This window comes from Cherax quadricarinatus, chromosome 56 (genome assembly GCF_038502225.1).
Source record: "Cherax quadricarinatus isolate ZL_2023a chromosome 56, ASM3850222v1, whole genome shotgun sequence".
Taxonomy (NCBI): Eukaryota; Metazoa; Arthropoda; class Malacostraca; order Decapoda; family Parastacidae; genus Cherax; species Cherax quadricarinatus.
In genome coordinates this window covers 17,995,040-18,010,039 of record NC_091347.1, presented here as the reverse complement: position 1 = coordinate 18,010,039, position 15,000 = coordinate 17,995,040, and the positions used below count along the sequence as shown (strand labels likewise).

Below are 15,000 nucleotides of genomic sequence, written 5' to 3'. Positions count from 1 at the left end.
TCCATAGAGATACTTTACGGCCAGATTCAAAGGTCTTGTTAAATCTTGTACCTTTTGTATTTTGAGTTTACAGTCTTGTTAAGACAAAGACGTAAATGTTAATGAAGACTTAATTACAGGAAGAATAATTAAACTTCCTTATTAATGTGACATTTCCATGATTTTGAACTAAATGTATATGGTAAATTTATTGTACAAAGTATTAAGTACATTAACTACAAAGAGAAGATAAAGTATTGTATTTAAATACTTTAATAAATTTGAATATTATTCTATGGAGTTTCCCAGTTGAAATTATTTCCCCTAGACTCTAAAAGACCTTTAAATAACTCGGATCCAAAAATCTTGTTGCATAAGAAATAAATGGTAACAGGTCACATTCTGAAGTTCTTTAAAAAATTTCTTATTCGCAACACTAAGTCATTTAACTTGTCCATTTTTCAGGATATCAAAACTATCACGAAATATGCAGGAATGTAATGGTTATAGTGTGTATGAGTATAATGTTTATGTGTATAGTTGGAATGTTTATAATGAGTATAATGTTTATGTGTATGTGTGTAGTATTTGGAATGTGTATAATGAGTATAATGTTTATGTGTATGTGTGTAGTATTTGGAATGTGTATAATGAGTATAATGTGTATAATGTTTATAATACGATGTGTATAATGTTTAGGCGCATAATATCTATAAAGTGTATATTGTTTATACGTATAATGTCTATAATATGTATAATTTGCATCATGTCTATAATGTTTATGTGTGTAATGTTTATAATGTGTATAATGAAGGCGAGGAGAGGGTAATCATATTTTCGTGGTTTCTTAGACACGAGAGTCATGATGCTGAACAGCCATCCCGTCAGAGTGTATAACTTTTATGGAGGCCTGTCTCCACCATTTAAGGTCTGCCTAGTTATTAAGGTCATCTTCACCATCTCAACCATTTAGATCAATTTCATACCCCCTCCAGTAATCAGGGACCCCTTCACCACCCAGCCATTAAGGTCAGCTTCACCTCCCAGTAATCATGGCCACCTTCACCCCCCAGCCATTAAGGTCACCTTCACCTCCAAGAAATCAAGGTCACCTTCACCACCAAGCCATTAAGATCATCTTCACCTCCCAGTAATCAAGGTTACTTTCACCCCCAGCCATTAATGTAGCTTTCACCTTCCAGTAATCAAGGTCACCTTCACCACCAAGCCATTAAGATCGTCTTCACCTCCTAGTAATTAAGGTCACCTACACCACCCAGCCATTAAGGTCACCTTCAACTGCCTGTAATCAAGGTCACCTTCACCACCCCGCTTCAGCACCTTCACAAACTTACCAACTTTCTCACAGCTATTAAATGCTTCATAAGTGTTTCACTGCGAAAGTCTGAGACGAAAGTCTGAGACGAAAGTCTGAGAAGAAAGTCTGAGAAGAAAGTCTGAGAAATGTCCTAGGACCTCAAAGTCTGAATTTCTCTCTCCATTAAGAAATTATCACTCATAATTTCCTGTTGTTCGTTTTTTCTGCTTCTATAACTATTTCTATAACTATATGTATAACAATTTCCATAACTATTTCTACAACTATTTCTATAACAATTTATGTAGCTAATTCATTTAATATTTCAACAACTATTGAAATACCTTATTATAAAACTATGACTATTTCTATAACTATTTCTATAACTATTTCTACAACAATTATGATGCCGTCAGTCAGCTGAGAAGACGAATTAAAGTGAAACAAACTCTCTTAAACTATTCTAAACTGAGTGTTGCTTTTAAGGGGGAACTTAGATGTTAGAACTTCTATTGCAATAGCTAAGTCAGTGTTTCATATGCTTTTAATCTCATGAAATTGCTAGGGACAAAAATTAATAATATTTCGAGATGTCAGGATTTTCAAATTTCAATTACAATGAAAAAAAAAATTCTGCTGTATATTTTTTCTTTAAAATTTAATTTAGAGAGGAATTATGTAGTCTGTGATTCCTGTTTTTCACACGTTTCTTTTCCTCTAAGAAGACTTTTTTCCCCCTTTCAATCTACCCATTGCTGCTCCTGCAACATTGCATAGCTCCTGATGACGCACGGAAACAAGTGAAAGATCTTGACCTGAAGATTTACCTCCCCATCTCTCCCTATGGCTTGTTTTGTATATAACCATATAATATTTACTTTTCCAGAAGAAGTCATCTGCAGTGACCGTGTAATGTGTGGACTCTTCTGAAGAAAGTACTCTTGTATCCTATGAACGATGTAAATCGTTTAGGTAGATGAATACGCAGCGCCAGCATGGAACCTGCACTAGTCCACATCTGCTGGAAGAGTTTAGTACAGAATCTCGAGAAGGTTCAGAAATTTACAACAAGACTAGCAATCCCGAAATTGAGGAGAATGATTAATGAGACGAACGAAAGTAATTCAAACCACCTCAGAAGACAGGAAAAACCAGGGGAGACATGACTAAGACGTAGAAAATAGGCAAAGTGTTCGAGGGGAAGGATAAGGAGAGAATCTTAGAAATAGAGGTTATAGACATAATCTAGAGTCACAGTTATTAGGACAAGACATCATAAGTAAGTAACTAAGTTTATTCATGTATACACAAATACAGTTACATAGATTATCATACATAGCAGCATATGTGTAGAGAACCTGGGATAATCCAAAAAATAGATTCTAGAATCACAGAAGAACCACGGTGATGTTACGAAATACATCTTTATTCTCAATGTTTTCAATGGAATGAGTTACATGTACGAAGCGATTTGAACAATACGTAGCTTAAAGAACAAGTACGACAGGGACCTGAGGGGCCTGGAGCTAGCAATGACAGGTGACTGCAGTTCAAAGAGGCACATGTCTCCCATGCATTTAGGGCATAAAAGGAATATTTTATATATTATTACTATTGTTATTATTATTATTATTATTATTATTATTATTATTATTATTATTATTATTATTATTATTATTGTTATCATTATTATTATTATTATTATTATTGTCATTATTATTATTATTATTATTATTATTATTATTATTATTATTTTAGTCACTGGAAGCTGAATGTTTCTTCTCAGTCATGAGAGGCTCTTGATCAATGAAACTGGAGTAGCTCTCCTTCTCCTCGGAACACACTTGATTACCCATCCCTCCCCATTCCTCAGGAAGTATACGACTCTTACGACTTCCTTGCTTCCCCTCTGTGAACGTAATAATAATAACATGTCACAAGGGCGACATCCCCGTAATAGAAATCAGATTATTCGACCTTTTAAACTTGCAGAATAGATTTCGCCCTCGAGGGAGAAAGGGACGACTCTCTCCCTATCCTGGAATGAAGATTAATCAAGCAGTAAAATCAGCATACACTTTCTCCCTTATATATATATATATATATATATATATATATATATATATATATATATATATATATATATATATATATATATATATCTATATATATGTCGTGCCGAATATGTAAAACTGGTCAATGAGCAAGAACTCATTTAAAATTAAGTCCTTTCGAAAATTTACTCTTATACGTTTAAAGATATGTATTTTTCATTAATGTTGATGTAAAAATTTATAATTTTGCACCAATAGGAACTTAGAAAACTTACCTAACCTTATCATAACAAGAACAATTTATTTTAGCCTAGCCTAACTAAATATATTTTAGATTTGTTTACAATAATTTAATACTAAAGAAACACAGTGAAATATATTTTTGTCGTTAGGTTCAGAATGATTTTGGCGAAATTATTGCATACACAAATTTTCACTTGTCCTATATGGCAAGATGAACGTTGCTATTTAAGCCAAGATCGCAAGTTCTTCCTATTCGGCACGACATATATATATATATATATATATATATATATATATATATATATATATATATATATATATATATATATATATATATATATATATATATATATATAAATAAATATATATATATATATATATATATATATATATATATATATATATATATAAATATATATATATATATATATATATATATATATATATATATATATATATATATATATATATATATATATAAAGATAATCATCTCGTGCAGGCTGCCTTAATTTCCATTTCCATACATTACAGGCCACAAGGACATCTTCAGAATACAGGCTGCCTGTAACTCTCCCTCACAGTTCGCCTGCCAAGATCTTCCCGTCTCGCACATTACAAGCAAAAAAAAAAGAGTAATACATTATTGATACCGGTTTTATTACCTCTATTATTTTCTTTTCTGGGAACTGTTGTCATGCAAAAATTGGATATAGCTTTATTCTCAACGTTCATAAACTCTCTGAAATCAGCCTTTATATTTCAATGCCTGTTTATATTGAGTTGTTATTTATTTACAAATCTACAAAATTTATTAACCCATTACACTGATTAACTCAGAGAATGTGAGATATTTAGATTTAGATTTTGATGAAAAGAATCTTTATTATACTGACCTGAAATGACCAAACTTTACTGATATATTAAAGAGGAATTAAAACGACATTTCCTGAATGCATTTCGTCCCAACATTCATAGTGTGGTGGCCCGGTGGCCCGGTGGCCCGGCGGCTAAAGCTCCCGCTTCACTCACGGAGGACCCGGGTTCGATTCCCGGCTGGTGGAAACATTTCGACACGTTTCCTTACACCTGTTGTCCTGTTCACCTAGCAGCAAATAGGTACCTGGGTGTTAGTCGACTGGTGTGGGTCGCATCCTGGGGGACAAGATTAAGGACCCCAATGGAAATAAGTTAGACAGTCCTCGATGACGCACTGACTTTCTTGGGTTATCCTGGGTGGCTAACCCTTCGGGGTTAAAAATCCCAACGAAATCTTATCTTATCTTATCTTATCTTATCTTAACCTAGAAGCATCGGCCTTATATATATACAAGACGCCATGTAATTTGATAGGTTGGTTAATGGGGTTTAAAGCCTATCGACAACACGAGGGTTATTAATGCTGCGCTGAATCTTTTCTCCACCAAACAAGAATACTTTAACGAGGGTAAGTATGTAGAGAAGGGAAGAAAGATATTAACTGCCTGTACTCTGAGGGAAGCTTGTAAAGAAGGGAAAGGGAGATATTAACTACCTGTACTCTTAGGGAAGCTTGTAAAGAAGGGAAGACTAGATATAAAATGCCTGTACTCTGAGGGAAGCTTGTAGAGAAGGGAAGGGGAGATATTAAGTGCCTGTACTCTCAGGGAAGCTTGTAGAGAAGGGAAGGGGAGATATTAACTGCCTGTACTCTGAGGAAAGCTTGTAGAGAAGGGAAGGGAAGATATTAACTGCCTGTACTCTGAGTGAAGCTTGTAGAGAAGGGAAGGCTAGATATTAACTGTCTGTACTCTGAGGGAAGCTTGTAAAGATGGGAAGGCTAGATATTAACTGCCTGTACTCTGAGGGAAGCTTGTAGAGAAGGGAAGGCTAGATATTAACAGCCTGTACTCTGAGGGAAGCTTGTAGAGAAGGGAAGGCTAGATATTAACTGCCTGTACTCTGAGGGAAGCTTGTAGAGAAGGGAAGGCTAGATATTAACTGCCTGTACTCTGAGGGAAGCTTGTAGAGAAGGGAAGGCTAGATATTAACAGCCTGTACTCTGAGGGAAGCTTGTAGAGAAGGGAAGGCTAGATATTAACTGCCTGTACTCTGAGGGAAGCTTGTAGAGAAGGGAAGGCTAGATATTAACTGCCTGTACTCTGAGGGAAGCTTGTAGAGAAGGGAAGGCTAGATATTAACTGCCTGTACTCTGAGGGAAGCTTGTAGAGAAGGGAAGGCTAGATATTAACTGCCTGTACTCTGAGGGAAGCTTGTAGAGAAGGGAAGGCTAGATATTAACTGCCTGTACTCTGAGAGAAGCTTGTAGAGAAGGGAAGGCTAGATATTAACTGCCTGTACTCTGAGGGAAGCTTGTAGAGAAGGGAAGGGGAGATATTAAATACCTGTACACTTAGGGAAGCTTGTAAAGAAGGGAAGAATAGATATAAAGTGCCTGTACTCTGAGGGAAGCTTGTAGAGAAGGGAAGGGGAGATATTAAGTGCCTGTACTCTCAGGGAAGCTTGTAGAGAAGGGAAGGGGAGATATTAACTGCCTGTACTCTGAGGAAAGCTTGTAGAGAAGGGAAGGGAAGATATTAACTGCCTGTCCTCTAAATGAAGCTTGTAGAGAAGGGAAGGCTAGATATTAACTGTCTGTACTCTGAGGGAAGCTTGTAGAGAAGGGAAGGCTAGATATTAACTGCCTGTACTCTGAGGGAAGCTTGTAGAGAAGGGAAGGCTAGATATTAACAGCCTGTACTCCGAGGGAAGCTTGTAGAGAAGGGAAGGCTAGATATTAACTGCCTGTACTCTGAGGGAAGCTTGTAGAGAAGGGAAGGCTAGATATTAACTGTCTGTACTCTGAGGGAAGCTTGTAAAGATGGGAAGGCTAGATATTAACTGCCTGTACTCTGAGGGAAGCTTGTAGAGAAGGGAAGGCTAGATATTAACAGCCTGTACTCTGAGGGAAGCTTGTAGAGAAGGGAAGGCTAGATATTAACTGCCTGTACTCTGAGGGAAGCTTGTAGAGAAGGGAAGGGGAGATATTAAGTGCCTGTACTCTCAGGGAAGCTTGTAGAGAAGGGAAGGGGAGATATTAACTGCCTGTACTCTGAGGAAAGCTTGTAGAGAAGGGAAGGGAAGATATTAACTGCCTGTACTCTGAGTGAAGCTTGTAGAGAAGGGAAGGCTAGATATTAACTGTCTGTACTCTGAGGTAAGCTTGTAAAGATGGGAAGGCTAGATATTAACTGCCTGTACTCTGAGGGACGCTTGTAGAGAAGGGAAGGCTAGATATTAACAGCCTGTACTCTGAGGGAAGCTTGTAGAGAAGGGAAGGCTAGATATTAACTGCCTGTACTCTGAGGGAAGCTTGTAGAGAAGGGAAGCCTAGATATTAACTGCCTGTACTCTGAGGGAAGCTTGTAGAGAAGGGAAGGGTAGATATTAACTGCCTGTACTCTGAGGGAAGCTTGTAGAGAAGGGAAGGCTAGATATTAACTGCCTGTACTCTGAGGGAAGCTTGTAGAGAAGGGAAGGCTAGATATTAACTGCCTGTACTCTGAGAGAAGCTTGTAGAGAAGGGAAGGCTAGATATTAACTGCCTGTACTCTGAGGGAAGCTTGTAGAGAAGGGAAGGGGAGATATTAAATACCTGTACACTTAGGGAAGCTTGTAAAGAAGGGAAGACTAGATATAAAGTGCCTGTACTCTGAGGGAAGCTTGTAGAGAAGGGAAGGGGAGATATTAAGTGCCTGTACTCTCAGGGAAGCTTGTAGAGAAGGGAAGGGGAGATATTAACTGCCTGTACTCTGAGGAAAGCTTGTAGAGAAGGGAAGGGAAGATATTAACTGCCTGTACTCTGAGTGAAGCTTGTAGAGAAGGGAAGGCTAGATATTAACTGTCTGTACTCTGAGGGAAGCTTGTAGAGAAGGGAAGGCTAGATATTAACTGCCTGTACTCTGAGGGAAGCTTGAAGAGAAGGGAAGGCTAGATATTAACAGCCTGTACTCTGAGGGAAGCTTGTAGAGAAGGGAAGGCTAGATATTAACTGCCTGTACTCTGAGGGAAGCTTGTAGAGAAGGGAAGGGGAGATATTAACTACCTGTACTCTTAGGGAAGCTTGTAAAGAAGGGAAGACTAGATATAAAATGCCTGTACTCTGAGGGAAGCTTGTAGAGAAGGGAAGGGGAGATATTAAGTGCCTGTACTCTCAGGGAAGCTTGTAGAGAAGGGAAGGGGAGATATTAACTGCCTGTACTCTGAGGAAAGCTTGTAGAGAAGGGAAGGGAAGATATTAACTGCCTGTACTCTGAGTGAAGCTTGTAGAGAAGGGAAGGCTAGATATTAACTGTCTGTACTCTGAGGGAAGCTTGTAAAGATGGGAAGGCTAGATATTAACTGCCTGTACTCTGAGGGAAGCTTGTAGAGAAGGGAAGGCTAGATATTAACAGCCTGTACTCTGAGGGAAGCTTGTAGAGAAGGGAAGGCTAGATATTAACTGCCTGTACTCTGAGGGAAGCTTGTAGAGAAGGGAAGGCTAGATATTAACTGCCTGTACTCTGAGGGAAGCTTGTAGAGAAGGGAAGGCTAGATATTAACTGCCTGTACTCTGAGGGAAGCTTGTAGAGAAGGGAAGGCTAGATATTAACTGCCTGTACTCTGAGGGAAGTTTGTAGAGAAGGGAAGGCTAGATATTAACTGCCTGTACTCTGAGAGAAGCTTGTAGAGAAGGGAAGGGGAGATATTAAATACCTGTACACTTAGGGAAGCTTGTAAAGAAGGGAAGACTAGATATAAAGTGCCTGTACTCTGAGGGAAGCTTGTAGAGAAGGGAAGGGGAGATATTAAGTGCCTGTACTCTGAGGGAAGCTTGTAGAGAAGGGAAGGGGAGATATTAACTGCCTGTACTCTGAGGAAAGCTTGTAGAGAAGGGAAGGGAAGATATTAACTGCCTGTACTCTGAGTGAAGCTTGTAGAGAAGGGAAGGCTAGATATTAACTGTCTGTACTCTGAGGGAAGCTTGTAGAGAAGGGAAGGCTAGATATTAACTGCCTGTACTCTGAGGGAAGCTTGTAGAGAAGGGAAGGCTAGATATTAACAGCCTGTACTCTGAGGGAAGCTTGTAAAGATGGGAAGGCTAGATATTAACTGCCTGTACTCTGAGGGAAGCTTGTAGAGAAGGGAAGGCTAGATATTAACAGCCTGTACTCTGAGGGAAGCTTGTAGAGAAGGGAAGGCTAGATATTAACTGCCTGTACTCTGAGGGAAGCTTGTAGAGAATGGAAGGGGAGATATTAAGTGCCTGTACTCTCAGGGAAGCTTGTAGAAAAGGGAAGGGTAGATATTAACTGCCTGTACTCTGAGGAAAGCTTGTAGAGAAGGGAAGGGAAGATATTAACTGCCTGTACTCTGAGTGAAGCTTGTAGAGAAGGGAAGGCTAGATATTAACTGCCTGTACTCTGAGAGAAGCTTGTAGAGAAGGGAAGGCTAGATATTAACTGCCTGTACTCTGAGGGAAGCTTGTAGAGAAGGGAAGGGGAGATATTAAATACCTGTACACTTAGGGAAGCTTGTAAAGAAGGGAAGACTAGATATAAAGTGCCTGTACTCTGAGGGAAGCTTGTAGAGAAGGGAAGGGGAGATAATAAGTGCCTGTACTCTCAGGGAAGCTTGTAGAGAAGGGAAGGGGAGATATTAACTGCCTGTACTCTGAGGAAAGCTTGTAGAGAAGGGAAGGGAAGATATTAACTGCCTGTACTCTGAGTGAAGCTTGTAGAGAAGGGAAGGCTAGATATTAACTGTCTGTACTCTGAGGGAAGCTTGTAGAGAAGGGAAGGCTAGATATTAACTGCCTGTACTCTGAGGGAAGCTTGTAGAGAAGGGAAGGCTAGATATTAACAGCCTGTACTCCGAGGGAAGCTTGTAGAGAAGGGAAGGCTAGATATTAACTGCCTGTACTCTGAGGGAAGCTTGTAGAGAAGGGAAGGCTAGATATTAACTGCCTGTACTCTGAGGGAAGCTTGTAGAGAAGGGACGGCTAGATATTAACTGCCTGTACTCTGAGGGAAGCTTGTAGAGAAGGGAAGGCTAGATATTAACTGCCTGTACTCTGAAGGAAGCTTGTAGAGAAGGGAAGGCTAGATATTAACTGCCTGTACTCTGAGAGAAGCTTGTAGAGAAGGGAAGGCTAGATATTAACTGCCTGTACTCTGAGGGAAGCTTGTAGAGAAGGGAAGGCTAGATATTAACTGCCTGTACTCTGAGGGAAGCTTGTAGAGAAGGGAAGGCTAGATATTAACTGCCTGTACTCTGAGGGAAGCTTGTAGAGAAGGGAAGGCTAGATATTAACTGCCTGCACTCTGAGGGAAGCTTGTAGAGAAGGGAAGGGGAGATATAAACAGCTTGTGCTCTGAAGACGGGGGATCCTGGGAGTCTGTAGTGAGATAAATGGCAGAACCGGGAAGACTCCTGTGTCTTTCAGAGGGAAAAACCACTGTTTAGTTACGATTTTTTTCTTATATTTCCAACACCTACATAAATATTTTTGTATTTATTCTTTCTCTATTCACTCCAGAAAACTGATAATCCCCCAAAAATCTACTTATTTAGGAAATATATATATATATATATATATATATATATATATATATATATATATATATATATATATATATATATATATATATATATATATATATATATATATATATATATATATATGTCGTGCCGAATAGGCAGAACTTTCGATCTTGGATTAAATAGCAACGCTCATCTTGCCATATATGACAAGCGAAAATTTTTTTATGCAATAATTTCGCCAAAATCATTCTGAACCTAACGAAAAAAATATATTTCACTGTGTTTATTTAGTATTAAATCTAAAATATATTTAGTTGAGTTAGGGTAAAATAAATTGTTCTTGTTATAATAAGGTTAGGTAAGTTTTCTAAGATTCTTTTGGTGCAAAATCAAAGATTTTTACATTAACATTAAACAAAAAAATATATCTTTAAACGGATAAGAGAAAATTTCAGAAAGGACTTAATTTTAAATGAGTTCTTGCTAACTGACCAGTTTTACATATTCGGCACGACATACATACATACATATATATATATATATATATATATATATATATATATATATATATATATATATATATATATATATATATTCTTGATCTTTCTAGACTCGTATAAGTTTGCAATGTTGCAAGGTTATATGAGAGAAAGGAGAGAGAAAAAGATAAAGAATTATATTCTTTTAATCACTTCAAACATACATAGTAGTAAATTATTTACACTGTATCATTTACCCTCAATATATTTTACAGAAATTGAAAATAATTTTATTCGGAACATCTATCTGCTGAGAGATTTATTCGTTTCTGAAGTGAAACCAGAGTTAATTGTATGCTAATTTATGCACTTTTATGGTTAAAAATAATTGCCTTACTTTTTATTCATTATTTATTAATCTTGGGAAAGATGCTACAGACAAATAAACAATCATCACAAAATGAAAAATTTTTAAACATCCTTTCTCATGAAAATATCCTTTTAATACTGAACTGAGAAGATGTAATGTTTTTGCCACATGTAGAAGAGAGTAAAATAACATTATATTAATGTTTGCGTATTTATCATTCATCACATATTTCTAATATATTTAATAGAAGCATACAGTAACGTGAATAAAGGCTGATTAATTACTTGTAAAGCCTGTCAACACGAGGGTCATTAAGGCTTTATGTCACCTCTTCAGCATCAATTGAAAATAATTTAAACTTGAGGGTATATATAATCTGAGATAATTATTTCTCCACGTGTACCTGTACTGTTGCTCTCAGTGCAGTCACCTCCAGAGATATATCTGTAAGAGGTATATAATAATTAATAATAATAAAAATAAAAACTTTTTCCAACATTCATTATAAAAATTTGCTAACAGGAGAGCGCTGACAGCCACCCACAAGGTGGGTTAATGTACTGAAAGTCGCTTTCCCCGAGCTCGCATTTCATTGGTAGAAACTGTATTTACATTCATAATAACAGCCAATCACATGGAGTGTAACCTAAGGTTACCTTGAAACACTGTTGGCGATTTGATGTTCGAATGTAAATAATAGATTCAGCCAATAGGAGCTCAGTACTCAGCAAGTAAGCTCCGCCCCCATTGATGACATCAGCCTGGTTGTTCAGCTCAGCAACCTATCATATGACCTGCTGTTTCAACTCTGCTCCACCACAACTTAAGTTGTACTTGCTGTCTTCCATTCAATTCGTGTCTTCCTAGGAAGAAAAACAAACTTCAGCATTATGAAATAAACGTCTTTAAACTAAATAGAGTGACCCACTTGTACCCTGCCATCCACACTACCAACAGAATATCCTGTGAGGACCCTCCTGAGTCTCACAGGAAGGTCACCTGACACGACCTAAGATGACGCAGGATCTTTCGGGACTGACTGATCCAATTTCACACCTCTGTAAATTACGAAACGACATACCACCGGCCATACTGATTGCTTTTCCTACTATTTAGTGATTGGATTTTCAGTAAAAATAGGGGAGATCATGCCAATTAGTGAGATCAAAAGAATAGGGAAGGGTGAAGGGGAATTTAGATCCGATGGAAAAGGTAGAAAAGGTCCAGCTCTTCCCTGAAAGGGATCCCTCAGCGTAGCGGTGTACGAGAGTCAGTTTGACGCCGAGGTTCTTTCACAGTCTTGACATACCCGTCACGGGTACGATGATGGTGTCCAGAATCTGACGTTGAGGCTCCATCATACTCTTGATATATCCCTCAACATAACCACGCCTAAAATAAAAGAGAGAGAGAAAATAAATTTACGTAAAGTTTAGTTACCATATGATATTAATATACACGAATAAAAAAGATAAATAAGGTACTCCCAGACTTTGCTGCAGGTAAATAAAGTCAAGGGTCGAACGTGTTGCTGCAGGAACACCTGAATCTTAACTGACCGAACCTCAATGTACGTAAGATCATGCATTAAAATAACACTGGATATGTGAAGCTATAAATAACGGAAGGTTCATTAAACATTGTGTTTAAGGATACGGATTGAAACTTTACTTAAGAATAATGTTTAGAGAATTTGAAGCTTTCAATAAATCGAACAAAAGAATATTTCATCGCACCAAAATAGACTCTTCACGACTGCACAGAACTTGCGTAGTTTGTGGGTGGAGCAACTGGTTAAACATCCTTGCAAGTACGATAGAAGAATATGGAGGGACAGGGAAAGAGAGAAAGGGAACCCCTCTAAGAATAGGAGGACGCTCTAACCCACAAGACTGGGTGGGCCTGTGGGTTAAAGCATCGTGTGATTTTCGCTCAACATGAGGCGGGCCAAAACAACATGGGTTTGAGCCCTCGGCTAGTCGCAGTGTTGTTAGTGATATATATAAATATATATATATATATATATATATATATATATATATATATATATATATATATATATATTTTTTTTTTTTTTTTTTATCACACCGGCCGATTCCCACCAAGGCAGGGTGGCCCGAAAAAGAAAAACTTTCACCATCATTCACTCCATCACTGTCTTGCCAGAAGGGTGCTTTACACTACAGTTTTTAAACTGCAACATTAACACCCCTCCTTCAGAGTGCAGGCACTGTACTTCCCATCTCCAGGACTCAAGTCCGGCCTGCCGGTTTCCCTGAATCCCTTCATAAATGTTACTTTGCTCACACTCCAACAGCACGTCAAGTATTAAAAACCATTTGTCTCCATTCACTCCTATCAAACACGCTCACGCATGCCTGCTGGAAGTCCAAGCCCCTCGCACACAAAACCTCCTTTACCCCCTCCCTCCAACCCTTCCTAGGCCGACCCCTACCCCGCCTTCCTTCCACTACAGACTGATACACTCTTGAAGTCATTCTGTTTCGCTCCATTCTCTCTACATGTCCGAACCACCTCAACAACCCTTCCTCAGCCCTCTGGACAACAGTTTTGGTAATCCCGCACCTCCTCCTAACTTCCAAACTACGAATTCTCTGCATTATATTCACACCACACATTGCCCTCAGACATGACATCTCCACTGCCTCCAGCCTTCTCCTCGCTGCAACATTCATCACCCACGCTTCACACCCATATAAGAGCGTTGGTAAAACTATACTCTCATACATTCCCCTCTTTGCCTCCAAGGACAAAGTTCTTTGTCTCCACAGACTCCTAAGTGCACCACTCACTCTTTTTCCCTCATCAATTCTATGATTCACCTCATCTTTCATAGACCCATCCGCTGACACGTCCACTCCCAAATATCTGAATACGTTCACCTCCTCCATACTCTCTCCCTCCAATCTGATATTCAATCTTTCATCACCTAATCTTTTTGTTATCCTCATAACCTTACTCTTTCCTGTATTCACCTTTAATTTTCTTCTTATGCACACCCTACCAAATTCATCCACCAATCTCTGCAACTTCTCTTCAGAATCTCCCAAGAGCACAGTGTCATCAGCAAAGAGCAGCTGTGACAACTCCCACTTTGTGTGTGATTCTTTATCTTTTAACTCCACGCCTCTTGCCAAGACCCTCGCATTTACTTCTCTTACAACCCCATCTATAAATATATTAAACAACCACGGTGACATCACACATCCTTGTCTAAGGCCTACTTTTACTGGGAAAAAATTTCCCTCTTTCCTACATACTCTAACTTGAGCCTCACTATCCTCGTAAAAACTCTTCACTGCTTTCAGTAACCTACCTCCTACACCATACACTTGCAACATCTGCCACATTGCCCCCCTATCCACCCTGTCATACGCCTTTTCCAAATCCATAAATGCCACAAAGACCTCTTTAGCCTTATCTAAATACTGTTCACTTATATGTTTCACTGTAAACACCTGGTCCACACACCCCCTACCTTTCCTAAAGCCTCCTTGTTCATCTGCTATCCTATTCTCCGTCTTACTCTTAATTCTTTCAATTATAACTCTACCATACACTTTACCAGGTACACTCAACAGACTTATCCCCCTATAATTTTTGCACTCTCTTTTATCCCCTTTGCCTTTATACAAAGGAACTATGCATGCTCTCTGCCAATCCCTAGGTACCTTACCCTCTTCCATACATTTATTAAATAATTGCACCAACCACTCCAAAACTATATCCCCACCTGCTTTTAACATTTCTATCTTTATCCCATCAATCCCGGCTGCCTTACCCCCTTTCATTTTACCTACTGCCTCACGAACTTCCCCCACACTCACAACTGGCTCTTCCTCACTCCTACAAGATGTTATTCCTCCTTGCCCTATACACGAAACCACAGCTTCCCTATCTTCATCAACATTTAACAATTCCTCAAAATATTCCTTCCATCTTCCCAATACCTCTAACTCTCCATTTAATAACTCTCC

At 38.5% G+C, this 15,000-nt stretch overlaps 1 long non-coding RNA gene across 2 annotated transcripts in view; it reads right to left on the bottom strand.

Moving 5' to 3' along the window:
• Positions 1-10,894: 10,894 nt before the first annotated feature.
• The window catches only part of LOC138854361 (uncharacterized), a 163,320-nt gene continuing 159,214 nt past the window's right edge, over positions 10,895-15,000 (bottom strand). Inside the window, exons 5-6 of one of the 2 annotated variants that reach the window (XR_011393555.1) lie at positions 11,659-12,394; positions 10,895-11,446 (exon numbers count right to left, since the gene is read on the bottom strand). This is a non-coding gene — a long non-coding RNA (uncharacterized lncRNA). Of the gene's footprint in view, positions 12,395-15,000 lie in introns of both variants that reach the window. The other variant, XR_011393554.1, reaches the window with a different exon arrangement.